Raw genomic sequence first — 27,535 nt, forward strand, 5'->3', positions numbered from 1 at the left:
CTCAGTCATCATTGAACAAGGAATTTAGTAAGCCTAATTCTGATGCATAGTCAATAATTGAATTTAAGGAGATTCGAATGAGAGTCGATGACACATCTTGGGACTTGATCAGAGGTTGAAATGCCTTATTAGGCAGACTAACATGCAAATATCAGATACCCAAAATTACGACTAGTTTATAGTGTCATTGTTGCCACACTTAAGAATACCTTTGTCACAATAGAAGATATCAATGCAGGAAGAAGCCTTAGAGATTGCAATGAGGCTACATGCATTACGTATTCAGGATAAAAATCTAGGTGTACAATAGATCCACTCACAGTTAGAGAGCCTACACCTAGCATTACAGATTCTCAAGAAAGAAATGGAGAGTAAGCCAGAAGTGCACACAGAGGTTTGGTGCTTGATGTGAAAGGGCCATGGCCATGATAAAGATCATGGTCTAATATACATGAATTATCTTATATGGGAGAGGGCAGCCACCCTAAAGCCAGAAGCCCCAATTGGGCCAAGCACGAGAGCTATGCTATGGTATGCCATTTGTCAAGTCAATGGGAAACATGCGATGGATAAGTGCCACTTACTTCAGAAATTCATTCAGACACCGCAACAATTATTTTGCATTTTTTGTAAATCAGTGTGGCCATGATAAGCACCATTAGAAGTTATGAGCTAATGATGGAAAGAACTACTACTTACTGTATGCAAGTAGAAAGTTGGCATTAGGATCAAGGTGCAGGACAGGGAAAATTTTAAGGATGGAAAACTATCTTGAAGTTTAAAAACATTGATGAATCTCACTAGTCCTAATATGCAAACTATAAAATGTTTATTGATGTGCTTCTAAAATTATTCAAAACTGTAATGATTTTATATATACTCTCTATATAATGTTGGTTATTTTTATGGTAAAATAATTTTATGTTGTAAAATTTGGGCAAATCATTTTTATAAAAAATGGAAATTGGCGAATGGTTTTTTAGGAAAAATCATGAAAAATTAGCCCACCTACGAATATTAGCCCCTAAAATTTTCCATGGTGCAGGAGCAACACATGGGGGATTCCAAGACCAAGGACAAGGAGGAGGCATTGGACCAGGATGGGGGAGTGGGCAAATAATTTTCTATAATTGTGGATATCCAGGGAATTTTGTGAGAGATTGCCTGAATCCTACACACCCTTCATGTCAGCACTGTAGACAATTCAACCATGCCATAGAATACTATCTGGTACTAATAGCTAAAATGCAAGAGAAGAAAACACAACTTCAACAACCTACGCATAATTTAAAAATGATGAGGGTTGAGCCCCGCAAGGAGGATTAGAGCAATTATATTGTACTAAGAAGTGGTATGGCAGCTGGTGTAGATAAAGGTAAGGAGCCTGAAGAAGACTGATGTGTCTGCAAATCTCCTGATAAAGAAGTCGCCTTTGACATTAATCGTGATAAGGAAACATTTATGGAAGCAAATAAAAGTTGCTTTGAGGCCTCCACCTCGAGAAGCTAGGACAAGACACCTAAGGCTAGTGCAACACAAGAGGTTGATCCTTCCATGCTCACTGCTTTTTTGGAGACCTATATAATGTTGCTGCATGATCAAAAAGTTGTTGAAGGATTTCAAGATTTAATAGACAAGTGCGCCAATAAGGAAAAGACTCCTACTTAGCAGCACATAGTTAGAAAGATTGGTAACCATAAGGCATGAACCAGACAGGAGATATTGCTAACAACAAAGATAGGTGATTATGAAATGGGAAAGGTATTTTTGGATCTATGGTCCGATGCAAATGTTCTGTTGAAACATACATGGGAAAGGATGGGGAGACCTATGCTACAGTGGCCTCTGATTTAGCTCAGAATAGCGAATCAACAAAAAATCATCCACATGGGATGATTATATCGAGTAACGGTTGATATTCAAGGTGCTCGTGCACTAGCGGACTTTGAAGTTATAGAAATTGTCGATTACAGTAATCCCTAGCCTGCACTCTTGGGAATTGACTAGACTATTGATATGAATGTGGTCATCAATTTGAAGAAGAGGAAAATTTCATTTGAAAGGAAGTCACTAACAGTTATAGTTCCACTGGATCGTGTGGAAGGGGTGTGCTATACTGAACCAATCTGCGATTATGTAGAAAGTGATGATGAGCTGGATCAAATCTACAAGATAACAATGCGAGATCAGGATTGGATCAATCCAACGATGGGTGGAGGGATGACATGGGACCAAGAGAGTTCCTACACCTCTGACTTAGATGAAGAATTAAAGCATTGGAAAAACTACTTACATGAAATATCTACATTACGGTGCAATATGATGACAAAGTCACTGCACTGTGTTTTGTCAGAGGTGAGAAAGCTACCTTATTATGATAGCTTGACTGATGTAGATATGTTTTTAGATGAATTTCAACATGAAATCCTACAAGACCACCATTTTCAAGCATTGGAGTTGGCGCTCGATGGCGAGATTACACATAAATAAAGTTTTGTTTGATGGCGAGATTACAAGCGAATGATGAAGCTAGGATTTGGGAATACTAATACAAGAATTACTAAGAAGTATAATGTGAAGGATGATCTATGTGAACACCTGGTAAAGTGGACTAGGGCATGAGGGATGATACCGCAGTGAGAATGGTTACATATATTTTGTCATACCTTGGATACAATCCCCATGAACTGGTATCTCAAAATGGAGGTCCGCCACAACACTGTGGAATGGGATGTATTGAAGGAAGGTTCCTTATTGACTTTCATCTTCGAGGATGGGTTTGCAAGAATTGATGAAGTGCTTCAATAAATTAAAGTGGTTACCTTCAGGACCCCGAAGGAACCTATGGAATGAACCCAGCCGGAATGGATCACCCAGCCGCACCACACATAGGAAGAGGAGGAAGAAGACCCGAGGAATATCAATATTCTAGAGACAGAAGGGCATCACATAATAGAAGGACCACAAGTAGAGAACCCAGACATTTTTGAACCTATGAAAACAAGACAAGTAGACATTGGCACTGAAGGAGAACCAAAGTTCACGAAGATTGGAGACTATTGGGATGACACTACAGTAGACAAAGTTGTTGAATTACTTCGTGAATACCAGGATCTATTACCCATTAAGTATTCAAATTTAAAGGGCATACTTGGTGATTTGGGTGTTATGCAGATCACACTGAAGTCGGATTTGAAGCTTGTCAAATAGAGGCATTATTTCTTTAATCCAATGTATAAGGAGAAACTTCGACAAGAGCTCGATAAAATGTTCGATGCTGGCATTATAGAACCTGTTGAAGAGCCTGACTAGGTGAGTCCGATGGTAGTCCAAGAGAAGAAACAAAAGGGTGAAATAAGGATGTACATAGATCTGTGAAAATTGAATGATGCATGTGTTCATGATCCATTTCCAATGTCGTTTGCAGATGAAGTGTTAGACAATGTCACCGGGAAGGAATCCATTCCTTTACCGATGGGTTTTCCGGTTATCATCAAATTAAGATTACACCAGAGGATCATAGAAAAACCATCTTCACAATAGATTGGGGTCATTTTTAGTACACTATTATGTCATTTTGTTTAAAGAACATGACTACAATATTTTTCCACATTGTCATAGAAGCATTCAAAGAGTTTATTCATAAGTTTTTGGAAGCATACTTCGATGATTGGACTGTGTTTGGACTAGTAAAACAACATCTAGCAAGTATGTGTCTTATGTTGGATACATTCCGAAGATAACAGATAGCGCTGAATTTAAAAAAATGTATTTTCTGTGTTCCTTTTGGGATCTTGCTAGGTCATGTCATGTGTAAGCAAGGATTGTTGGTGGACCCTGTAAATATCTCGGTGATTGTGAAATTGGAGGCTCCTAGGAATGTCAAGGAGTTGCGTGCGATGCTGGGACACATGGCATACTATAGAAAACTCACTAAATATTATGCTCAAATCACCACTCCCATGGAAAAATTGCTAAATAAGGATGTGATTTTCTCTTGAGATAAGGAATGTCAACATAGTTTAACACATATTTCATTAAAAGTGGAAACATTTTACTATAAGGACAACACCTGAATTGAGTTTTTTGGTTATTTTAAAATTCTAAATCCACTATTTAATTCCAAATTTAATGAAATATGTGTTGTTTAGATGTGTTGAAGGAAAATATGGTGATTGCACCAATCCTAGTATTTCCTTATTGGAAAAAGGAGTTTCATGTACATGTAGATGCTTCTTGCATTGTGATGAGTGCAGTACTAACAAAGTCAGGAGAAGGGGAAGTGGACCATCCTATAGCCTTCGCAAGTACGAAGTTATCAAAGGCCGAGAAAAATTATTCAATGACACAGTGCGAGGGGTTGGCCATGGTCTACGTGCTACAAAAATTTAGGCATTATCTATTAGGGGGACATTTCGAGATGTATACATATCATTCTGCTTTAAAGTACTTAGTTAACAAGCCTGTGTTGGCGGGAAAGATTTGTTGGTTGTTGTTATTATTTCACGAGTACAATTTTTAAGTCATGGTAAAGCCAAGGAGTTTGAATGTTAGACGTGACCATCTATCGAGAATTGAAATAGGCAAAGAACTCAATAATTTGGAGGAAGGGTTGCTAGATGCGTAGCTCTTTACGATACGTGTAGTTGATGACCATTTTTCTTACATTATTCACTTCTTAACTACCAGGACAATGCCTGAAGTATATACAAATCAGAAGAACCAAGAACTAGTGGTTTGTGCAGCCAATTTTTTGGTCATTGTGGAAAATTTGTACAAAATGGGTGAAAATGAAATATTGTAGAGACATGTGACAAATTTTGATTGTGATAGTATTCTCGCTGAAGCTCATGGGGGAGATGCGGGAGGCCATTATGCCGGGAAAGAAATTGTGTAGAAGATTATGAGCATAGGATTATGGTGGCCCACATTGCACAAGGATTCTAAAGCATATTGTAAGGCGTGTGATGCCTGTCAAAGGACTGGTAGACCGTCATGAAGGGATGAAATACTGCTACATCCTTAGGTATCTTTATAAGTATTTGAGAAATGGGACATTGAATTTAGAGGCTCGATACAACCACCAGGAAAGAGGACAGGCATGTGGTACATTATTGTTGCAACAAAATACTTAACTAGATGGGCAGAAGCGCAACCCATAAGGGTTTGCACCATTGTAACGACTACAAAGTTTATTTTTGAGTATGTATTAACAAGGTTTGGATGTCTGAAATTTTTTATGGGTGATAGGGGTACACATCTTTTGAATGAAATGGTCAACACAATGTGAGCTGAATTTCAAGTCTACCATCAGAAGAGCACACCATATCACCCATAGGAAAATGGGACTGTCGAAGATTTCAACAAAATTTTGGAAAACACGTTGACAAAGGTCTGTAACGCGCAATGGAATGAATAGGATGTTCGCATGCCTGCAGTACTATGGGCCTATAGGACAACATGTAAGAAGCTGATAGAGAAAACATTGTTCAGATTGGTCTATGGAATTGAAGAATTCATGCCAATCGAGTACATTGTGCCCAACTTATGAATTAGAGCCTTAACTGAGATGGTGGACCATACGACCCTAGAGGAATGGCTCACATTGATCATGGAGTTAGACGAAGACCATTTCCTAAAAATATTTCATCAGCAAGTGCAAATGGAACACGAAAAACCATGGCATGATAGGCACATTAAGTTTCGAATGATCAAAGTAGATGATTTGGCATTGTTATATGCTAGCAAGTTCACTATGTTTCCTAGAAATTTTCAAATGCATTGGTTGGGGCCGTATGTCATCAAGGTGATTATGGATGGTGGGGCAGTTTAGCTCATGAAGCGGAATGGGGAACCTTTCCTGGGAAAAGTAAATGGAAGTAGGTTGAGGCTATATACAAGGGATACTGCCCCTATGTGATGACTATATGACAGCAGGAGAGTCTCAGTAATCCAGGCAACTGCAAGGGATTTTCGGGCTCTAAATTACGCTACCTAGTTTAGGAAAAAGCTCAAAAGGAAGACTACATGATTGTTGGCTTGTTTGGGTCTAACCCAAGTTTGGATTTAATTAGCCAAACAAATCCCTATACTACTGGACCTTTCGGCAACAATTCATCGAGTGCGGACTTAGGTCTCACCTGAAGTAGCATGGGAAGGTTCCAGGACAAGGTTTCTGCACCCTTGAGATGTCTGAGAGGTTCGACTAGTCTCACTGTGTGTCCCTGTGCACAGGTCGCTTCATGCACTTCCCTGTTCCTTTAGCCCTAATACACTACCTTTGCACAGACCTAACTAGGGAGTGTGGAGCTTCCATGTTGCTAAAGCCGCACTATGTGCTATTACCCACAATCTTACTTATCTTCCTATACTAGTTAATTACCTTCACATACTTGGATTTCTTATGTTATAATTAGTTATACAAAACATTCAAATAAGTTCGCACAACATATAAACGGTAATACTTGCAAATTATACCCAATCATATATTAAACCAGAAAAAGATGCGCAAAAATATAGTAAACTTTCTCTTTACTGATTCTCCCAACAGTTACAGACTTGACTTGCTCTGCGCAATCAATTACAGTGGTCCGTGCACTCAGTTGCGGACTACTAGGCCTATATGCACTCAGCTGCAGAGAATTTCCCTACTATATGACCCAAAGACACACTTTACATTTCTTCTTAATCACTTAGACTTCTCTTGCTCTTCTATTCTATCTTCTCTATTAGTTATCTTATACACTTAGAGCCTCACTTTATTTATACAATCCCATGGTCCGCAGACCATGGGTAGGTCTATCCAACCGACATTACATTACAAAAACTAGGGTGGACAACCCTATGACTCTATTATGATTTTGCGCCACGCGCTCGGAATTCATAGAGCTTTTACAAAAGGATTCGGTCAAAACTTGGGTTTTAAGCCCCAAAACCTGTGTTGGCGGAATTCCATGCCCAACAAGCCCCCAACATGAACATCAGGAATTTCCCTCGAGTCACTCTGTCAGCACGGAGATCTTTGCACAGAGTCCTTCAAACTCTGCTCGAACTACTGCAAGGTTGGCAACACACTGAGCTACTGCCCGCTAGATCTGCTACATGTGTTGTTCCATGATTGTTATGTTGGAAGTGATTCTCTGCATCTATGCATGTATCCCCTGTATGTGTTTATAGTCCTACACCTGCTTCCGGATCCTTAGAGCGCGAAGACTGTGCTTCTACCAGCTAGTCTGATAATCGGGCCACCAGTGTAGGGCTTTAATCGGCCACCATTAACTTTTCCTGAGAAAGGTTCTCCATTTAGTTTGACTAGTTGTAATGCGCCTCTGTCTATGACCTCCTTAAAAATGTATGGTCCCAGCCAATGCATTGTGAACTTTCCTGGGAATTTATCAAACTTACTGTCATACAGCAACACTAAATCATTTACCTTGAAGGTGTGCAACTTAATATGGCGATCATGCCAGGCCTTCTCATGCTGCTTTTGCACCCAGTGATGAAAGCTAGCCAAGAACTGTTCCTCCTCAAGTTCTTCCAACTGTGTGAGCCTTTCCTCCAGGGTTTCGTGGTCCGTCATACCAGTGAGCGCTGCTATCCACATACTAGGTACAATTTAGTCCATTGGCATGACAGCTTCCATGCCATAAAACCAACTGGAAAGGTGTCTGTCCCATCAATTTCTTGCACGTTGTCCTTTAAGCCCATGGTACTACAGGTATGCGTAGGTCCCAATCGTTCTGCTACACATTGCAGACTTATGTTAGTGCAGTCTCTAGGATTTTGTTGAATGCTTCTACTATCCCATTGGCTTGTGGGTGATAAAGTGTGCTTTTCTGATAATACATCTAGAATTCTTCTGTTAGCATGCGCATGGTTTCGTTCAGGTAATGTGTACCACGATCACTCAATAAGATTTTCAGACAACCAAATCGAGTCGCAATAATGGAACCACTTGTTGGCTTTTTGGGGCTTGACCCAGGTTTAGAATTAATTAGCCAAACAAATCCCTACGCTACTAGCCCTTTTGACAATAGTCCGCGAAGCGCTGATTGAGGTCTCACCCGAAGTAGTATGGGAGGGTGCTAGAATCAGGTTTCCAAACCCTCGAGATGTATGAGAGGTTCGACAGGTCTCACTGTGTGCCCCTGCATGCAGGTCGCTTCACACACTTCCATGTTCCTCACGCCTTGATACACTGCCTTCGTACAGCCCTAACCAGGGAATGTGGAGCTTTCGTGCAACTAGAGCTATGTCTATGCTATTACCTATGATCTTACTTATCCTCCTATACTAGTTAATTACCTTCACACACTTGGATGTCTTATGTTATAATTAGTTATACAAAGCATTCAAATAATTTCGCGCAACATATAAATAGTAATACTTGCAACTTATACCCAATCATATATTAAACTAGAAAAAGATGCATAGAAATATGGTAAACTTTCTCTTTATTGATTCTCAGAATGGTTGTAGACTCGACCTGCCCTGTGCACTTAACTGCATGGGTCTATGCACTTAGCCACATACTACTAGGCCTCTATGCACTCACCTACAAAGCCTTTCCCTACTCTACAACCCAAAGACACACTTTACACTGCTTCTCCATCACTTATACTTTTCTTTCTCTTTTATTCTATCTTCTCTCTTAGTTATCTTATACACTTCGAGCCTCACTCTATTTATACAATCCCATGGTCCACATACCATCGGTAGGTCTATCCAGCCGACATTACATTACAAAAGCTAGGGAGGAAAACCTTGTGACCCTATTATGATTTCACACCCCATGCCCTCAATTCGCAGAGCTTTTACAAAAGGATTTAGTCAAAAGATGGGATTTAAGCCCCAAAACCAACCTTGGGGGCCTCCATGCCCAAAAGGCCCCCAATGCAAACATCATGACTCACCATCGATTCAATCTGTTAGTGCGGATATCTTTGTGTGGAGTCCTTCCAACTCTTCTCGAACTTTTACAAGGTCATTAACACACTGAGTTGTTGATTGTTGGATCTGCTGCATGCATTGTTTCGGAACCATTGTGTCAGAAGTGTTTCTCTGCATCTGTGCCTGTATCCCCTACATGTGTTTATAGTCCCGCGCCTTCTTCCGGATCCTTGGAGTGTGAAGACTATGCTTCTACTGGCTAGTCAGATAGTTGGGCCACCCGTGTAGGGCATTAATCGGCTACCATTCATTTTTCTTGAGAAAGGTTCTCCATTTAGTTTGACTAGCTGTACAGCACCTCCGCCCATGACGTCCTTAACAATGTATGGTCAAAACCAATGTATTCTGAACTTTCCTGGGAATTTGTCAAACTTACTGTCATACAGCAGCACTAGATCATTTACCTTGAAGTTGTGCAACTTAATATCGCAATCGCGCAAGGCATTCTCACACTGTTTTTGCACCTGCTGATGAAAGCTAGCCAGGAGCCATTCCTCCTCAAGTTCTTCCAACTGCGCGAGCCTTTCTTCCAAGGCTTCATGGTCCATCATACCTGTGAGTGTTGCTATACGCAGACTAGGTATAATATACTCCATTGGCATGACAACTTCCTTGCCATAAACCAATCGGACAGGCGTCTGTCCTGTCAGTTTCTTGCACATTATCCTATAAGCCCATAGTACTACAGCTACGCGTAGGTCCTAGTCGCTCCACTGCACGTTGTAGACTTTGGTTAGCACAATCTCTAGGATTTTTTTGAATGCTTCTATTGTCCCATTAGCTTGTGGGTGATATGGTGTGCTTTTCTGATGATACATCTAGAACTCTTATGTTAGCATGTGAATGGTTTCATTTAGGACATGTGTACCACAATCCCTCATTAATATTTTCGGACATCCAATTCGAGTCCCGGAAATGGAACCATTTTTGGCTTGTTGTGGCCTGACCCAAGTTTGGAGTTAATTAGCCAAACAAATCCCTATACTACTGGCCCTTTTGACAACAATCGACAGAGCGCAGACTGAGGTCTCACCTGAAGTAGTATGGGAGGGTGCCAGAACCAGGTTTCCACACCCTTGAGATATCTGAGATGTTTGACTCGTCTCACTGTGTGTCCCTGCGCATAGGTCACTTCATGCACTTCCCTGTTCCTCACACCCTGATACACTACCTTCGCACAACCATAACTAGGGAGTGTGGAGTTTTTGCACTGCTAGAGCTGCGCTCTGTGCTATTACCCACGATATTACTTATCTTCCTATACCAGTTAATTACCTTGACATACTTAGATGTCTTATGTTATAATTAGTTGTATAAAACATTCAAATAAGTTCATGTAGCCTATAAACAATAGTACTTGCAAATTATACCCAATCATATATTAAACCAGAAAAAGATGCTTAGAAATATGGTAAACTTTCTCTTTATTGATTCTCCCAATGGTCACAGACTCGCCCTGCCCTATGCACTCAGCTGTAGGGGTCCACGCACTCAGCTGCAGACTACTAGGCCTCTATGCAGTAAGTTTTAGAGCCTTTCGCTACTCTACGACCCAAAGATACACTTTACACTGCTTCTCAATCACTTAGACTTCTGTTTCTCTTCTATTCTATCTTCTTTATTTGTTATCTTATACACGTAGATCGTCGCTCTATTTATAGGTCTATCCAGCCGACATTACATAACAAAAACTAGGGCAGACAACCCTATGACTCTATTATGATTTCGCACACTGTGCCCCTAGTTCACAGAGCTTTTACAAAAGGATTTAGTCAAAACTTGCACTTTAAGCCCCAAAACCTGCTTTGGGGGGATTCCATGCCCAACAATGATGGATAACAAGGTTGCGACAAGTAAAGATGCATTGTATGATCCATGCCATGGAGAATAATGGTGCACAGGTGGGTCCAAATATAATTGTTGAGGTTACTATTCATGATTTGATGTATAATAAACAGTTAAGAGGAGTAGGTAGGCATTATTTATGGCGAAAATATTGGAATATCAATCGCCAAAGAATGATTTATTACTATAATTTGGGGAGAACGGTCAGATTTGAATTCAAACACCCCTATAAATTACACCTTCTGGTCGAAAGGAGAACACTTTGCATTCTGAGAGTTGCTAGCCCATTTTACTATCTGAATAGTATGAATCGCGAGTTCTGGGAATAATTTTTCACGCGTCTCACATTTGTGAACTATTATGCAGCTGCTCGAGAGTGATTCACTGAGAAGATGACATCTACTAACCCCGCTGAAACCCTATGATTGTAAGCAGTTGTGCCTGATGCGCCAGGCCCCGAAGTAATTAGTATGGAAACCACGCCTATTGTGCCTAGGGTGCCAAGGTCACCTAGGCCAAAGAAAACTCCCACAAAATAAAAAAAATTAGCTACAAGGGAAAATTACTCTGCCACGAAGGAAAAAAAAGAAACCAGTGCCTATAGGAATGTTGCCAAGGAAAAATTTGGAGGTGCGATCGAAGGAGAAGAAAAACAAACAGCCTGAAAGAATGGTGGATTTAGAAGAAGAGGAGTACCGAGGTGTTGAAGAAGTCGATGCCGATGGAATCGAGCCTATTTCTAGGCTCCGAGAGTATATCCCTATGCTGAAGGGAAAAACCAAAGTGATTAACGATGCTGATTCTACAACATTTGCAGTATTGACTCCCCTCCTGCCTGAGCATGTCACATTTGAAGAATCTAGGCTCGCGCACATCCCAGTATTGAAAATGGAGGACTAGGAACTCGCAGATCATGATAAATTTCCTCATCTAGAGATCCACAAGCACATGACCAAGGTAAATCATGCTGAGACAGGGGTTATGCAGTTGCAGCCCATGGAGTGGGTCCACAACATTGAGCAGTGAGAGTTACTCAATAGGCTTTTAGTAACGCACTATCACCACTCACCTATAAATACGGTATGTGTGTGCTAGCTCCTCGCGTTGATGCATAATTTGATTATGTGGTTGGGGTAGCCCATTCCAATAATTGATATGTTGATCCATAGGATGTTGAAGTTTCCCCACAAAGGAGCAGACCATGGCAAGGAGTTTGGAGGGAAATCCAGGGAAAATGATCTCGCTGATAAGATGAAGAAGGAGTACGATCTTGTGAAAAAGTTACATTGATACTCTATCCTGTAAATTCAAGACCAAGTAGTCCAGTTCATTTCCTAGATCCTCACGGGAAAGATCATGAGGAAGTTCTGTGAATATGAAGTTCCAACACTGGTAGTGTCACTTTCTACACAGTGCACAAAGGATGTGCAGTATAATTGGTCTAAGTATCTTTGCCAAAAGTTCCTCGCGAACTACCAAGAATCCCAAGATGAAAGAAAGCCTTTTCATTATGCTTGGCTTCTACTATCTTTCATATTAGTGGCGTGGAGGTTGCCAGAGAAAAACCAATTTACTCTACACAAGGAAGAGTTTCTCGAGGCCACACAGTTTGCCTTGCTCTGGTCTACAAAGGATGTGGCAAAAAGTAAGGAAACAAATATTTTCTAGGTCCTAATGGAAATGGATCTTCGGATGGTAGCTAATCAGAGGCCAAGGTTGTCCCTAACCTTGTTCAGATAGTTGACAGCCTACACGGAGTTCAAGTATAATTTTCACAATGTATCCATCCGTGCGTGGAAGGACCTAGATGAAACATGGCATCTGCTGCCTTATTTGGTGTCTGAGGCAGATGTACAAGAAGTTGTAGGATATTGGTGAACAGAATGGTGTGAACCTACAACACCAGATGTAGGAACCACCAAAGGCGCAACGCGCTCTGTGGCGCAGAAGTGGAAGGATGCCACTCAGAAGGCCATGCACGCCTTATCTAAATAGAAGTGGAAGGAAGATACTAAGGTAGTCACGGAGAAGTAACATATGGAAAAAGAACACGCTGCTAGAGAGTAGGTAGAGAAAGAATAATAGGATATAGAGGAGAGTGGGAAGTCTGCTTCACATCACACTAATGAGCAAGAGCTGTTGAGGCAAGGAGGAGGCAACGGTGAGGAGTAGAGCACCCCTTTCATCTAGAAGAGGCACTGACAGGAACAGAAGGGAAAAAAATGGAAGAAGCATAAGTTTGATAAGCAAACACCTATTGATCCCATGGTAATGATAGAAGGCGATGTCGATGAGATCGGGGACAAGATACGGGACGCCACGATGAAGGTGCTACAACAATTTGACTAGAAATACATGCAGACATTGGGGAGCATTCAAAAGGATCTACGTGAGCTACAGATCCAAGAAAACAAAATTTAGGTGGGTGTCAAACAGGCAAGTAGAGTGAAAGCGATCCTGACACAGGGATGTGGCACAGTAACAAAGATTAAACAGACTCTACATCTCAGAGTCACTTCTCTCCCAGAGGGGTGAGTTCACATTGAATCAAACAAAGATCACATTGTGGTTAACGCAGTGAAGGATACGAGACTCAACCTTGCCACACTACCACTCCAGATCCTTCATGCATTGCAATAGGGTGTCTCAAATGAGTTGAAGATCAAAGAAGAATGCGCACTCACCATCATCAATGAGTTTAAACTCAATGATGAGAAGCTTTTCACAGAAAAAAGTCAGGCACTGAAGGAATAGGAGGAATTGCGAACATAACACCAGAACATGGTAATAATGATCGAACTATATATACCAGAATATGCAGAGGCCTCAGCCAAATTCAGGAAATTGTCTATCACAGTACATGCTTTGAAAGAGGAATTTGGTAGGGTGAATTTCGACTTTTAGATGAAAATTATAGAGCTGCAATTGAATTTTCAATGGATGACTCTGCTAGAGGTCTGGAAGCAGCGCCGAGCAACAATAGAGGAGGGCATGACTATGGTGGACATGACAGTTAATGACTTATCTTCGATTTTTGATGCAACGATCGAGTTATGGAAAAACTTGGAGGAGGACCCATCCCTACAATAGCTAAACATGAATGTTTGAGAAACACATCAACAATATGATGAGGTATGAGCGACTAGACCGACTTTGGTGCGAGTGTAACGCCTCACCAAGCTACAGGAGGGAAATCTGTTACTTATAAAGGTGGAGGAATTGCAGAGGAAGGGGGTCTTGCTGAAGGCAAGATTGCAACCATGGCTAGAGGAAGCATGTCAGCTTACTCTATCACTCGAGGAGAAGCTCAAAGGTTTATAGTAGATGCAGAGGACCATGCGCCTCGTAGTGGAGGGGTGAACAAGTTAAAAATTGGTCGAAGAGGTACAACAAGCGGCGACTAAGAGTGCTACAGAAGTTGTAGTGATACAAGTTGAGCTAGGGTATCTTCACAACAAGATTTTGGTTCGAGCTAAGTGACTCGAGGGCAAGTCATGACCTTTGTGTTGGGGGCCTGTTGGGATAAGGTCCCTAGGGTTACTTTTCGGGTTAATTTTATCGAATTTTGTAAAAATTTTGTAAAAAGAATGTAAAGTCTTTGTGATATGTGGATGTGGATCACGAAGATAGATATGAGTCGAAAGGGCCTTATCCTTTTTTTTTGGTCAGTTTTGAAGACTCACCCATGTGCCAGGGGCCTCGGTATTGTATTGGAAAAGCTATAAATAGTTATGTCTTAGCGAGTCTTAGAAATAAATTTTGATAGAGAATTGGGTACATTGAAAGTTTTTGTTGTCTTGGGTAAGTGCTAAGGCAGGAAGGATCTACTTCCCACACTTAGGTAAAGAAGGGAAGGCTCCTGTAGCTAAGTGTGCAGGAGGCCTAGATAGAGTCCAAAGCTGAGTGCCCAGACCACTGTAGCTATATGCACAGGGTAGAAGACTCTATAATTAGTGAAGTGAAAATCAATAAAGACAATTTTTGAAGAATAACTGAGTATTTCCATTGAATCTATTTATTTTATATGTTATCGATTAATGATATGCTTTATGAAATGTTAAATGAATACTACACTGTAAATTCATTGCATTTGTCTTCATAATATATGAATTTAATGGTTATCCACTTCGGTGAAGTTAAAAGATACTTCTCTTATATTTATAGCGAATTAAGTAGATCTACACGAACTCCTATTTAGGGTTTCTTGTTGATGCGTGAAAGTAGGTAAATCGATTGTTTAAGGTCCACAAGGACTGATTGTGGACCTTTTTGAAGGTATGGAGGCAACTTTAACTTAGTTATAGTAAATATCCCTAGAAGTCTATCGATATGCATGGAAGAAGATCTAAGGCGCTTGTTTTGGAGAATTTGGTATCTAGGGATAAATACCAATTCCCTATATGTCTAGCCATATCTAGAACAACAGCTTAAAGCACCTTAGCCTTTTTCTATAAACAATAGATAAGACAAAGAGAATGAGAGCACCTACTTGTACTTTCGCTTTACTCTTGTCTCCTTTGTATCAGTCCCTTCGCCCCTACTCGTACTTAACACACTTGAGAAGTACCTGTAAACATCAACATAAGAAAAAGAACCAATCAAAGAAAAACATCTAGTGATTACAAGTAAATGGAATTAGATACATTCACACATATAAGCATTCATATATCAAGATAAGCATATGGATAAAGGTGTAAATACTTTATTGAATAGAAGGAAGAATCAAAACCATGAAGCCTGATTTGAAGTCACTCTTCCAGCTTTGGTTCCATCCACATGACATAATAAGCATGACATTTTGGTATCATAACGACACTTACAATAGTCTCAAATCTCAAACTAGCATTATCTCCTTACAATTCTGTTGTGGCCAGCAACAATCCCCCCCCTTTTTCATTTAAGTGTTGTCCAAAATACTAAATGAATGGGGACCCTTAGTTAAAATTTAGGAAAAGCAAGAGTTTCCTTTCTTCAAAATAAGGTTACCATCGTAAGCTTAGGAAGATCTTTTGAATACTTTAAAACCTAAGTTGATGGTAAGGAAAAAATCTTTAAAAAGCCGCATCATAAAATGATAGAAAAGCACCTCCATTTGGGTATAATCCCGGTATGTGCAAGATTCTCGTACTAAGCAATATATCGCATCACAATAAAGTAATGCTAATAAGAAAAAACTTCAAGATTTTCCGATTTGCAATAACACCGATCGCAAGATCGCATATCGCAGGGAATGAGCTAACAAAATTTGGCAAGCGTAAAACTTTTGTGATCTGTGATGTTGCGATATCGCGATAAAACGATGGTTGCGATATTAATCCAAATCAACTCTGCGATGTTATATTTGTGAGTCGGTGCGAGAGCACGATAGTGCAATAATGCGATGTCGCGATCTGCGACGATTGCAAACCAAATCGCAAGATCACTCCATCACGAATCTTTCGGGCACGCTATTCAAGAAAATCCACTTATCATAATCTGACTCAAGATCATGTGCTTTTAATGATAATAAAGGAATTAGTTGTCATCTATTAATAAAATGTAGACGTGTGCTTTTGCAAAGAATTACTTCACGTAAGGTGGCATATTTGATATATCTGCTGCATTTAAGACTCTCCCATCACCTTTCTTGATCAGCCATTTCCATTTCACTTGTGAGCTGCAGGAACGGAGAGCGAAGGACGATACAAAGACATATGCAGGAAGAAATGGGAAAGAAAAATAAAGCTCAGGGCTCTGAGGTGAAGGAAGTGGCACCTTTATATACAGACACAGCTTGAAACAGAGACACAGGGATATCGACGTGGGAAGGCATGTACAGACTGCTTGAAGAAGAAAACCCCAGAATAATGAAGGTTACTGCTGTCTCATACTCACAGGGCTCTTCCGAAGCATCCTTAGAAGAACTAGCGTGCTCATTCCTTCATCGGATAGCAGCAAGGCCCAAAATTCTCCCATATACGGATATGATCAAGTGGATACTTGACAACACAAAAATGAAGAACCGACAGTTCAAGATTCAAGGACATGGGCTCATCGGGTCATTCACTGCACAAGATTTAAAGCTCAGGTATCATCTTCGTGAACCGCAGGTGACTTACAATGCACAATTCATTGAAAAATTTGTGGCGGAGAACCCAAACCTATCAGAGACCACCAAATATTGGTCCAGAAAAGATGAACCGCTCAAGAAAGACAAAAATGGTATGTACAGCACTCCTTCCCTCACCTCTCCATATTGTTTTGCTGCGGGCATGCTTTGTAGATTGTTTGGGATGCCAGATATCAATAGGTTTTCGTCTGAATGGTTACCATTAATAGATGCTGACACAAATGCCGTTATTATAGATTGGGCCAAGATCTTTTCTGATAACCTATTCACGGCTATTGTCAATTACCAGTCTAAAAGATCCATGTCTCAAAGGATCTATCCTCCTTTTTACCTATATGCATATGTTATGGATTCTATTTGTTATGTGTCTAAATTTCCCATTATGGGTTGGAAATGGACAACTCAGGACCCATTACCCATCCATGTTTATCATAAGATATTATGGGATTCTCAGTTCATTCCACATTTCTACCAGATTTGTCACGGGCTTATCTTACCCTTGTATAGAATGATGTATGATAAAGACCCCCCGAGGTGCTCACCTGAGGCACAGATAGATATCATCCCCATCGCAAGATGGTTTGGAGAAGAATGGTTCACCTATATTAAAGTATTTGGACGCACCGTCCCCCCTCATGTCCTACCTTTGTATATCCCTAACAAACTTCTGGCTCGAGAAATTTCATATCAAACCTGTTCAGAAGGCGGCCTAACTAAAGACCTAAAAGACAAAAAGAAGGCCATATGGCCACAGTTTCCTGTGGCTTGTGGGGCCTTTTTGTTGTTCGATGTAGGTCACGCGTTCACCGAAGTACATAATATGACGTGTCTACAATTATTTAAATTCCCAGCAAGACCATTTGACCCAAATGAGGTTGCCCAGAATTTCACAACGACAGTCAAGATAAAAGTGTTCGTTGGAAAAAAGGATTTATTTGATGATATATTTCAGAGTAAAAGCTCACTTCAGGAAATTTTGCGGGAAGCCCAATCACAATTGTCTCTAGATGACCTCCAAAGATTCATGGTATACAGGGAAAGAAGACTAGCCAGTGTTCCTCTAGAAAAGTTGCGACTATCTGCCAGAGAACCGACTCCAAGCGTTAGCCTCAGTGGGAATTCAAGCACTTCCGGATCTAAATCTAAGACTGTACAAGAGATTCCTGAACATTCTAAAAGATCCGAAAACAACCAAGATAGGAGCGAAGAGTCAGCTAAAGACACCGCTCAGTCAATGGAACTTACACAACAATAGGTTATCGCCTCCCCGCAAAGAGATGTCCCCCCTCTCGTCATTGAAGCACCACCCGTCACAACAGAATTAGATAAGGAATGGAAAACTTCAACGAACTGATCAATCTTGAAGGACAAGCCCCAAAAACACCTGTGAGCAATACACAGGTAGCACAAGAAGTGGGCTCAACCATAGTCAGCAATGTCACAGAAACGGAGCATATTCCTATCGCTCCATCTTCTGAGCTTCTACTGAATGTAGAAGAAATTCCCCCTCTAGACATATTTTGTAGTCCCCAACATAAAGCAGTTGTAAGAAGACAGAGAAAAAAGAGGAAGTTAGAAAATACACTTTCTCAGGATGTTGAGCAATTAGACGTCCTATGGAAAGATCCTGCCAGTAATCAGACTGAAAATCTCACCAAACTGTCTTAGATCGCAGCGGCGTATGCCTCTGCGACTATTGACAAAGCGTCAGAAGTACAAAAATTGTTGAAAGAGCAAGAAAATTAGATACAGGTACTGCAACTACAATTGCAACAGGCCAATACTAATAATGAGGCACACAAACATCTTGAAAAGTTGCAGGAAGACTTCCAGCAAATCCAAATAGGTTATAAAAGAAGTTTGGACGAAAAGGGAAAATAGTTGCAGGATGTACAAGAGATGCACAAAGACGACCCTAAACTTACAGAGTTTATTTCAAAATCTATTGCCTTGAATGAACAACTATTGCAGCAACAGGAAGTGTTGGGACAAAAGATATCACAGTGGAATTATTATTGCGAAATGAGTGATAATATCACCAATCAAGTGGTCGACTTACGAAGTGACTATCATCAGATTGACAAACGAGTGACGGAGTACTTGGCTTGGCAGGATGAAGATGAGGGAAAAAGAGCAGGCACACCTAGGATAAATGAGAATCATAAAGAGTTGCTCTTCAACAAGTGGGACGATCAAATCAGGGAGGCAGAACACGCAGCAGAAACAGTGGCCACGACAGCAAGCATTCTTATCGACTGTGTAAATGAGAATTTGCACAGAGCAAATTTAATCGCAGAGACCACCCCGGGGTATTTACCAAATAAACTACGACTAGAAGCAGAAGGCGTAAGAAAAGGGAAAAGCGATCCAATCACTAAACAGGTTAAATTGGGAATGTTACTGGGCATACTTGGTGAAGCCACATAGTCAGTGGATGACTGTGAAATGTATCATAAATGCGGCCGAAAAAGTGGTGCCAGCTCTCATAGATTCCGTTTTCTCAGCCCAGCTCAAAGTAGAAGTCATCCAGCCAGCTCTCCTTAAACCAATGCTGAATTCATGCAGCTTTAAAGACCAGATACAAAAGTAGCTTAATTTGGAATCTTGTTTTTACCTAAAAAATAGATTAGAAAAAGGATGGTCATTTGAAAACCGCATCCTAAATTTTGTGAATAAACTATTATTAGAATTAGGAAGTAGTATTTAAACCCTTCTCATGCATTCAGAGAAGGGTCCAGAAATTTGTCAAAAACGTGTCCTCAGAACATGCACTTTTGCACCCTCACAGGAGGTTTTGGTGAATGAATGGATCAAGGTTTATTGATGTTTGCATTTGATATCTGCTACTGATGTTGCACTTCTGTACTGTTGGTAGATATTAGAACGAGGAGAGATAAATCATTGTTGCTTGAAGCTTATGAGTAGGACCAGTCATAAATGGCACTTTTATCTGACTCGACCATTTCTGCTTATATTCTTAAAGTGATATACAATTTTTAGTTGTTTATATGTTATTGCATGAATGTTTGAGTTACCATTTGGCACTTTTGTACGGTGGAGCCATTTATTTATGTTTGATACACGAATAACTTATTATGTGATATGTTGTTCACAACTGTTTTGCCTAACTTTTTATGCAAAGTGGTTCATCTTAATTGATTTCCATTCTTACGATAGCTGAATGATCTTTATTACTAGTTATTATTTGAAATCTCTTTATATCGCATAATAGAAGAAATACATCCCGGGTTAGCATAGATTAGATGTGCTGTTTTCATTAGATTACAATAGCATAGAATTAGATTAAAGTAGCTTAGATTAGAACTCTTAGATCAGCATCATCCAACTCTGCACACACACACACACCCTTAGATTGGGAAACTGGTCCCATTATCCCCAGTCGGACCCGCTATACCAAACGGATAAGGAGCTGCCAACCAAGGTCCGGACCGGGCGGGTATCCCCCTTGTTGTCGACCCGATTTTCGGGGCTTCAACATATTTGGTGCTAGAAGGAGGGCCTGAGCATAGTGTCTGTTGGAATGGTTTGAAATCGTAACATTTGAATTAGGATGGCTGCTCACAAACTTCCCATTTGGAGTTGTATCCATGTTCGTGCCTCTTCCAACACTCCACCTGAAGTGGTAAGACTCTTGTCTCAGGTAAAATTCAATGGTAAGAATAATTCTTCTGCTTTTAATCATGCCCTTCAATTTATTCAAAATGTTTCAAGTTCGAACGTTCAAAGAATTGATGAAGGCATTTTATGCAGAATTTTTACTCTCACATTCACAACGGAAGCTAGGAAATGGTGTAGAACCCTCCCAATTGCCTCAATTCACAGCTGGGACCAATTTGTCGAGGCTTTCATTTGTAAATTTGATTGCTATAATTATGATCAGGTATATGAAGAAATTGAGTATCTACGAAAAGAAGATGAATATGTTAGGGATTTTAATATGCGATTTCATCTTGATTATCTAAAATATGATCTTGAAAATGAACTCATGAATGAAGAATCTTCAGATTACGCTGAGCATTCCCTGCCTCCTATGCCCGATCCATCAAAAATTAGTCCAAGTCTTGTTTTATTTTCTTCTAATAAGAATGGAAATTCCAATTTGAATGTGTGAATCACTCATGATGAAGAAACTTCCCAAAGCTTAGGAAACATGTCTGCTCTAATGCAAGAAGACAAAAGCAAGAATGTTGAAAGAAAGTCTGCCTTGGAACCAGAAAGCAACTTGAAGACAAGGTTAGATAATATCATCGCAAGTCAAAAAATGCAGATCCCAAGGTTAGAACAGCAAATTAATTCTCTTTCGGAAAATACAAACACGCAAAGGTATGATCTAAAGCCCGATGTCTACAATGAATGTGATGAACAATAATTTTTTCACGATGATATTTTCAAATGCATTGTTTCAGAATCACATTTTTCTCTTTATCCTGATGTATTTAGTGATGATAATTTTTTCCCCCTCAGTATTAATGATATCTCAAAAAGTACAGAGGATTATTCAAATGAATCACCATTAGGTTTTCAAGATAAAGAGGCAGCTATAGAACATCCTTTGGTCATTTACAAACAAGAACGACTTGACCTTCCTTTTCTGAAAATATTGGATGAAAAAGAAAAATCTAGAGAAACCTGTAAAATCATTTATGATAGCTACTTTGATGATGATGATGTTGATTTATCTAAAGTAACTCAACAGAGCTCAAATAATGAAAGATATTCTAATTCAAGAATCATATCAGTTGATCCTCATTCCAGAGTGATGGATCATTTGCATGATTTTACTATCCAAAACAATATCCCGATCTATGATTCGTATCATGAGCAAACCCCCATGCCTGTTCCCAATCATAACTTGTTTTCTTTTTCACAAGACGTAATTCAAAATTACTCTGATCCCATAATTTTGGCCAGTTCTTGTGAAAAAGAAGATATTTCAAGTCAATCCCAGTTGTGCTGTAACATTAGTTGTACAGATAATCATTACATTCTTTTTCGCTTGTACTCATTTTGTATAAAATCGGATTGTATTTTAAATTTTCAGACTTTTGATAGATTACTATGGTATATTGAGCACCTTATCAAAGAACATTTGAGAGATGTATTACCATTTTGGAAAACTAAATTGTGTCAAGGAAATACAAAACTTTTTCAATTCCAAGATCAATCAATATCAGCCTTTCAGAAGAAACTTCTATGGCATCCAAAACATCATCAACGAAAGAAAGTATTTTTGGAAACTTGCCAGCAATTCACGTTAATTGATAAATCTCGTTCGAGAAATTTCCACCTATTCTTCATTGATTTATTTAGTGATTTATATGTGGAAACTTTCCTTTTACGAGAAATTGCTAAAAGCTTGACTTTAACGCATAGTAGATTACATGCCATTAAAACTAAAAAATCATATTCGCGACCTAGCTTGTCATCTTTCCTATTACATGATCACCAATCCATAACAGAAATTCATCCTGATTTTTATGATCCAATAGGTATCCAATTGGAAAGAAGATTTCATAAAAAAGAAATTTCAGGCGGAATTCCGACTGAAGTTACACTTTCTAATCCTACATTCAATGTTCACAGTCCAAGAAAAGTTTTATTCTTAACACTGATGTTTAAAAGGTACATACGTTTAGGAATAAAAATGAAAAGATGGTTTCACTAGAAATATCATTTCACCTAGTAAATTTTTCTGTGTATAGTTAGAATAGAAGTAGGGGTAGTTTAGCTAGGTTATTAGGTGGATAATTTAATTTTTAAATATTGGTAGGAAAAATAAGAGAAGAAATTATCCCTATCATGTACATAATCCAAGGGAATAGTTACCTCTCATTTCTTTAAATATTTTTCTCCCTAATAAAATTTGTTGTGGTTAACAGCATTTGACATTTACTAAAGACACCATTTCTCTATCAGATTTTGAACTTCTGCTTATATAAATAGCAAATCTTCTGGAAACTTGATCTTTATTATTAATAGATATAGTTAAAAACTTTAACCCAGATATGATACTAGTTTCAAATTTGATGAAAGCAATCTTAGTGAAGAAATTGTTTTATATCAGTACAATGAAAGGTATCAATAACAAAATGAGGATTCCCTGTAGAACAGCCATTTCCAAAAACTCTATTATTGTTGTCCAGAGCTTTCTTAAGGAAAAAATGACTTCCTCCCTGCTAAATAAAATCGCAGCATTTAGAGAAAAGACCCAAGGATACGCTATATCTTGAAGAATAAGAGGTCTCATCACGAGTCGGCTTATCATGATCAGAGATATTATACCTTGCTGTCTTTGCCATTACTGTCCAACAAAACAGGGCAACAACTTAAGATTGTTGAGATCAAAAGACAAGGGGTCTCATCACGAGCCAGCTTGTTCAGCAAAAGTGTAAATCAAGTGAATGACTGTGTCATAATTTGGCTACCAAACCAAGACATTGTTCTTTAAGAATAAAAAAGGAAAAAGTGTCAATATGGGTTTTTCTTTGAAAGTTGTAGATCACCTTAAGCAGGATAAAGGATCATTACTGGGTAATAGGTAACCCTGTCGAGGCTATGAACGCCTGCTGGCAATAGAGGCTCTACCTACGACGAATGAGCATATTTAAAAAATTGGTACATAGGGAAGACCTTATTTTATCTTTACAAGACCAAGTAATGGCTGATGTAAATGCAAGGACGAGCTGAGGAAGCAAATAATTAAAATAGAAAGAGGTTGGAACAAAATATCATTGACAGTTTGGAGTATAATGCGCTTTATCTTCTTATAATAAAGTTTAATTTTCTAAAAAAAAAATTGTTTTGGAAATTTGAAAAGTTCAATAGAAAATCAGAGATAACTGGTTCTCCCAAGTGAATCGCCAAATGTTGTGGCCAGCAACAACCCCCCCTCCCCCCTTTTTCATTTAAGTGTTGTCCAAAATACTAAATGAATGGGGACCCTTAGTTAAAATTTAGGAAAAGCAAGAGTTTCCTTTCTTCAAAATAAGGTTACCATCGTAAGCTTAGGAAGATCTTTTGAATACTTTAAAACCTAAGTTTATGATAAGGAAAAAATATTTAGAAGGTCGCATCATAAAATGATAGAAAAGCACCTCCATTTGGATATAATCTCGGAATGTGCAAGATTCTCATACTAAGCAATATATCGCATCGCAATAAAGTAATGCTAATAAGAAAAAACTTCAAGATTTTCCGATTTGCGATAACACTGATCGCAAGATCGCATATCGCAGGGAATGAGCTAACAAAATTTGGCAAGCATAAAACTTCTGCGATCTGCGATGTTGCGATATCGTGATAAAATGATGGTTGTGATATTAAGCCAAATCAACTCTGTGATGTTATATTTGTGAGTCGGTGCGAGAGCGCGATAGTGCAATAATGCGATGTCGCAATCTGCGACGATTGCGAACCAAATCGCAAAATCACTCCATCACGAATCTTTCGGGCATGCTATTCAAGAAAAGCCACTTACCATAATCTGACTCAAGATCATGCGCTTTTAATGATAATAAAGGAATTAGTTGTCATCTATTAATAAAATGTAGACGCGTGCTTTTGCAAAGAATTACTTCACGTAAGGTGGCATATTTGATATATCTGCTGCATTTAAGACTCTCCCATCACCTTTCTTGATCAGTCATTTCCATTTCACTTGTGAGCTGCAGGAACAGAGAACGAAGGACGATACAAAGCCATACGCAGGAAGAAATGGGAAAGAAAAATAAAGCTCAGGGCTCTGAGGTGAAGGAAATGGCACCTTTATATACATACACAGCTTGTAACAGAGACGCAGCGATATCGACGTGGGAAGGCATGTACAGACTGCTTGAAGAATTAAACCCCAGAATGATGAAGGTTACCGCTGTCTCAGACTCACAGGGCTCTTCTGAAGCATCCTTAGAAGAACTAGCATGCTCATTCCTTCATCGGATAGCAGCAAGGCCCAAAATTCTCCCATATACGGATATGATCAAGTGGATACTTGACAACGCAGAAATGAAGAACAGACAGTTCAAGATTCAAGGACATGGGCTCATCGGGTCATTCACTGCATAAGATTTAAAGCTCATGTATCATCTTCCTGAACCGCAGGCGACTTACAATGCATAATTCATTGAAAAATTTGTGGCGGAGAACCCAAACCTATTAGAGACCACCAAAGATTGGTTTAGAAAAGATGAACCGCTCAAGAAAGACAAAAACAGTATGTATAGCACTGGTTCCCTCACCTCTCCGTATTGTTTTGCTGCGGCCATGCTTGGTAGATTGTTTGGGATGCCAGATATCAATAAGTTTTCGTCTGAATGGTTACCATTAATTCATGCTGCCACAAATGCCATTATTATAGATTGGGCCAAGATCTTTTCCGGTAACCTATTCACGGCTATTGTCAATTACCGGTCTAAAAGATCCATGTCTTAAAGGATCTATCTTCCTTTTTACCTATCCGCATATGTTATGGATTCTATTTGTTATGTGTCTAAATTTCCGGTTATGGGTTGGAAATGGACAACTCAGGACCCATTACCCATCCATGTTTATCATAAGATATTATGGGATTCTAAGTTCATTCCACATTTCTACCAGATTTGTCACGGGCTTATCTTACCCTTGTATAGAATGATGTATGATAAAGACCCCCCGAGGTGCTCACCTGAGGCACAGATAGATATCATCCCCATCACAAGATGGTTCGGAGAAGAATCGTTCACCTATATTAGAGTATTTGGAAGCACCGTCCCCCCTCATGTCCTACCTTTGTATATCCCTGACAAACTTCTGGCTCGAGAAATTGCATATCAAACCTGTTCAGAAGGTGGCCTAACTAAAGACCTAAAAGACAAAAAGAAGGCCATATGGCCACAGTTTCCTGTGGCTTGTGGGGCCTTTTCATTGTTCGATGTAGGTCACGCGTTCACCGAAGTACAGAATATGACTTGTCTACAATTATTTAAATTCCCGACAAGACCATTTGACCCAAATGAGGTTGCCCAGAATTTCACAACGACAGTCAAGATAAAAGTGTTCGTTGGAAAAAAGGATTTATTTGATGATATATTTCAGAGTAAAAGCTCACTTCAGGAAATTTTGCGGGAAGCCCAATCGCAATTATCTTCAGATGACCTCCAAAGATTCATGGTATACAGGGAAAGAAGACTAGCCAGTGTTCCTGTAGAAAAGCTGCGACTATCTGCCAGAGAACCGACTCCAAGCGTTAGCCTCACTCGGAATTTAAGAACTTCTGGATCTAAATCTAAGACTGTACAAGAGATGCCTAAACATTCTAAAAGATCTGAAAACAACCAAGATAGGAGCGAAGAGTCAGCTAAAGACACCGCTCAGTCAATGGAACTTCCACAACAGCAGGTTATCGCCTCCCCGCAAAGAGATGTTCCCCCTCTCGTCATTGAAGCACCACCCGTCACAACAGAATTAGATAAGGAATGGGAAACCTTCAACGAACTTATCAATCTTGAAGGACAAGCCCCAAAAACACATGTGAGCAATACACAGGTAGCATAAGAAGTGGGCTCAACCATAGTCAGCAATGTCACAGAAACAGAGCATATTTCTATCGCTCCATCTTCTGAGCTTCTACTGAATGTAGAAGAAATTCCCCCTCTGGACATATTTTATAGTCCCCAACATAAAGCAGTTGTAAGAAGACAGAGAAAAAAGAGGAAGTTAGAAAATACACTTTCTCAGGATGCTGAGAAATTAGACGTCCTATGGAAAGGTCCTGCCAGTAATCCGATTGAAAATCTCACCAAACTGTCTCAGATCGCAGGGACGTATGCCTCTGCGACTATTGACAAATCGTCAGAAGTACAACAATTGTTGAAAGAGCAAGAAAATCAGATACAGGTACTGCAACTACAATTGCAACAAGCCAATATTAATAATGAGGCACACAAACAGCTTGAGAAGTTGCAGGAAGACTTCCAGCAAATGCAAATACGTTATCAAAGAAGTTTGGACGAAAAGGGAAAACAGTTGTAGGATGTACAAGAGATGCACAAAGACGACCCTAAACTTACAGAGTTTATTTTAAAATCTATTGCCTTGAATGACAACTACTACAGCAATAGGAAGTGTTGGGACAAAAGATATCACAGTGGAATTATTATTGTGAAATGAGTGATAAGATCACCAATCAAGTGGTTGACTTATGAAGTGACTATGATTAGATTGACAAACGAGTGACGAAGTACTTGGCTTGGCAGGATGAAGATGAGGGAAAAAGAGTAGGTGCACCCAAGATAAATGAGAATCATAAAGAGTTGCTCTTCAACAAGTGGGACGATCAAATCAGGGAGGCAGAACAAGTAGTAGAAACAGTGGCCACGACATCAAGCATTCTTATCAACTGTGTAAATGAGAATTTGCACAGAGAAAATTTAATTGCAGAGACCACCCCGGGGTATTTACCAAATAAACTATGACTAGAAGCAAAATGGAAGCAGAAGGCACAAGAAAAGGGAAAAGCGATCCAAGCACTAAACAGGTTAAATTGGGAATGTTACTGGGCATACTTGGTGAAGCCGCATAGTCAGTGGATGACTGTGAAATGTATCATAAATGTGGCCGAAAAAGTGGTGCCAGCTC

The sequence above is a fragment of the Pinus tabuliformis genome, chromosome 1_1 (genome assembly GCF_031772625.1).
Source record: "Pinus tabuliformis cultivar Carrire ecotype Pingquan chromosome 1_1, CPIR1, whole genome shotgun sequence".
NCBI lineage: Eukaryota > Viridiplantae > Streptophyta > Pinopsida > Pinales > Pinaceae > Pinus > Pinus tabuliformis.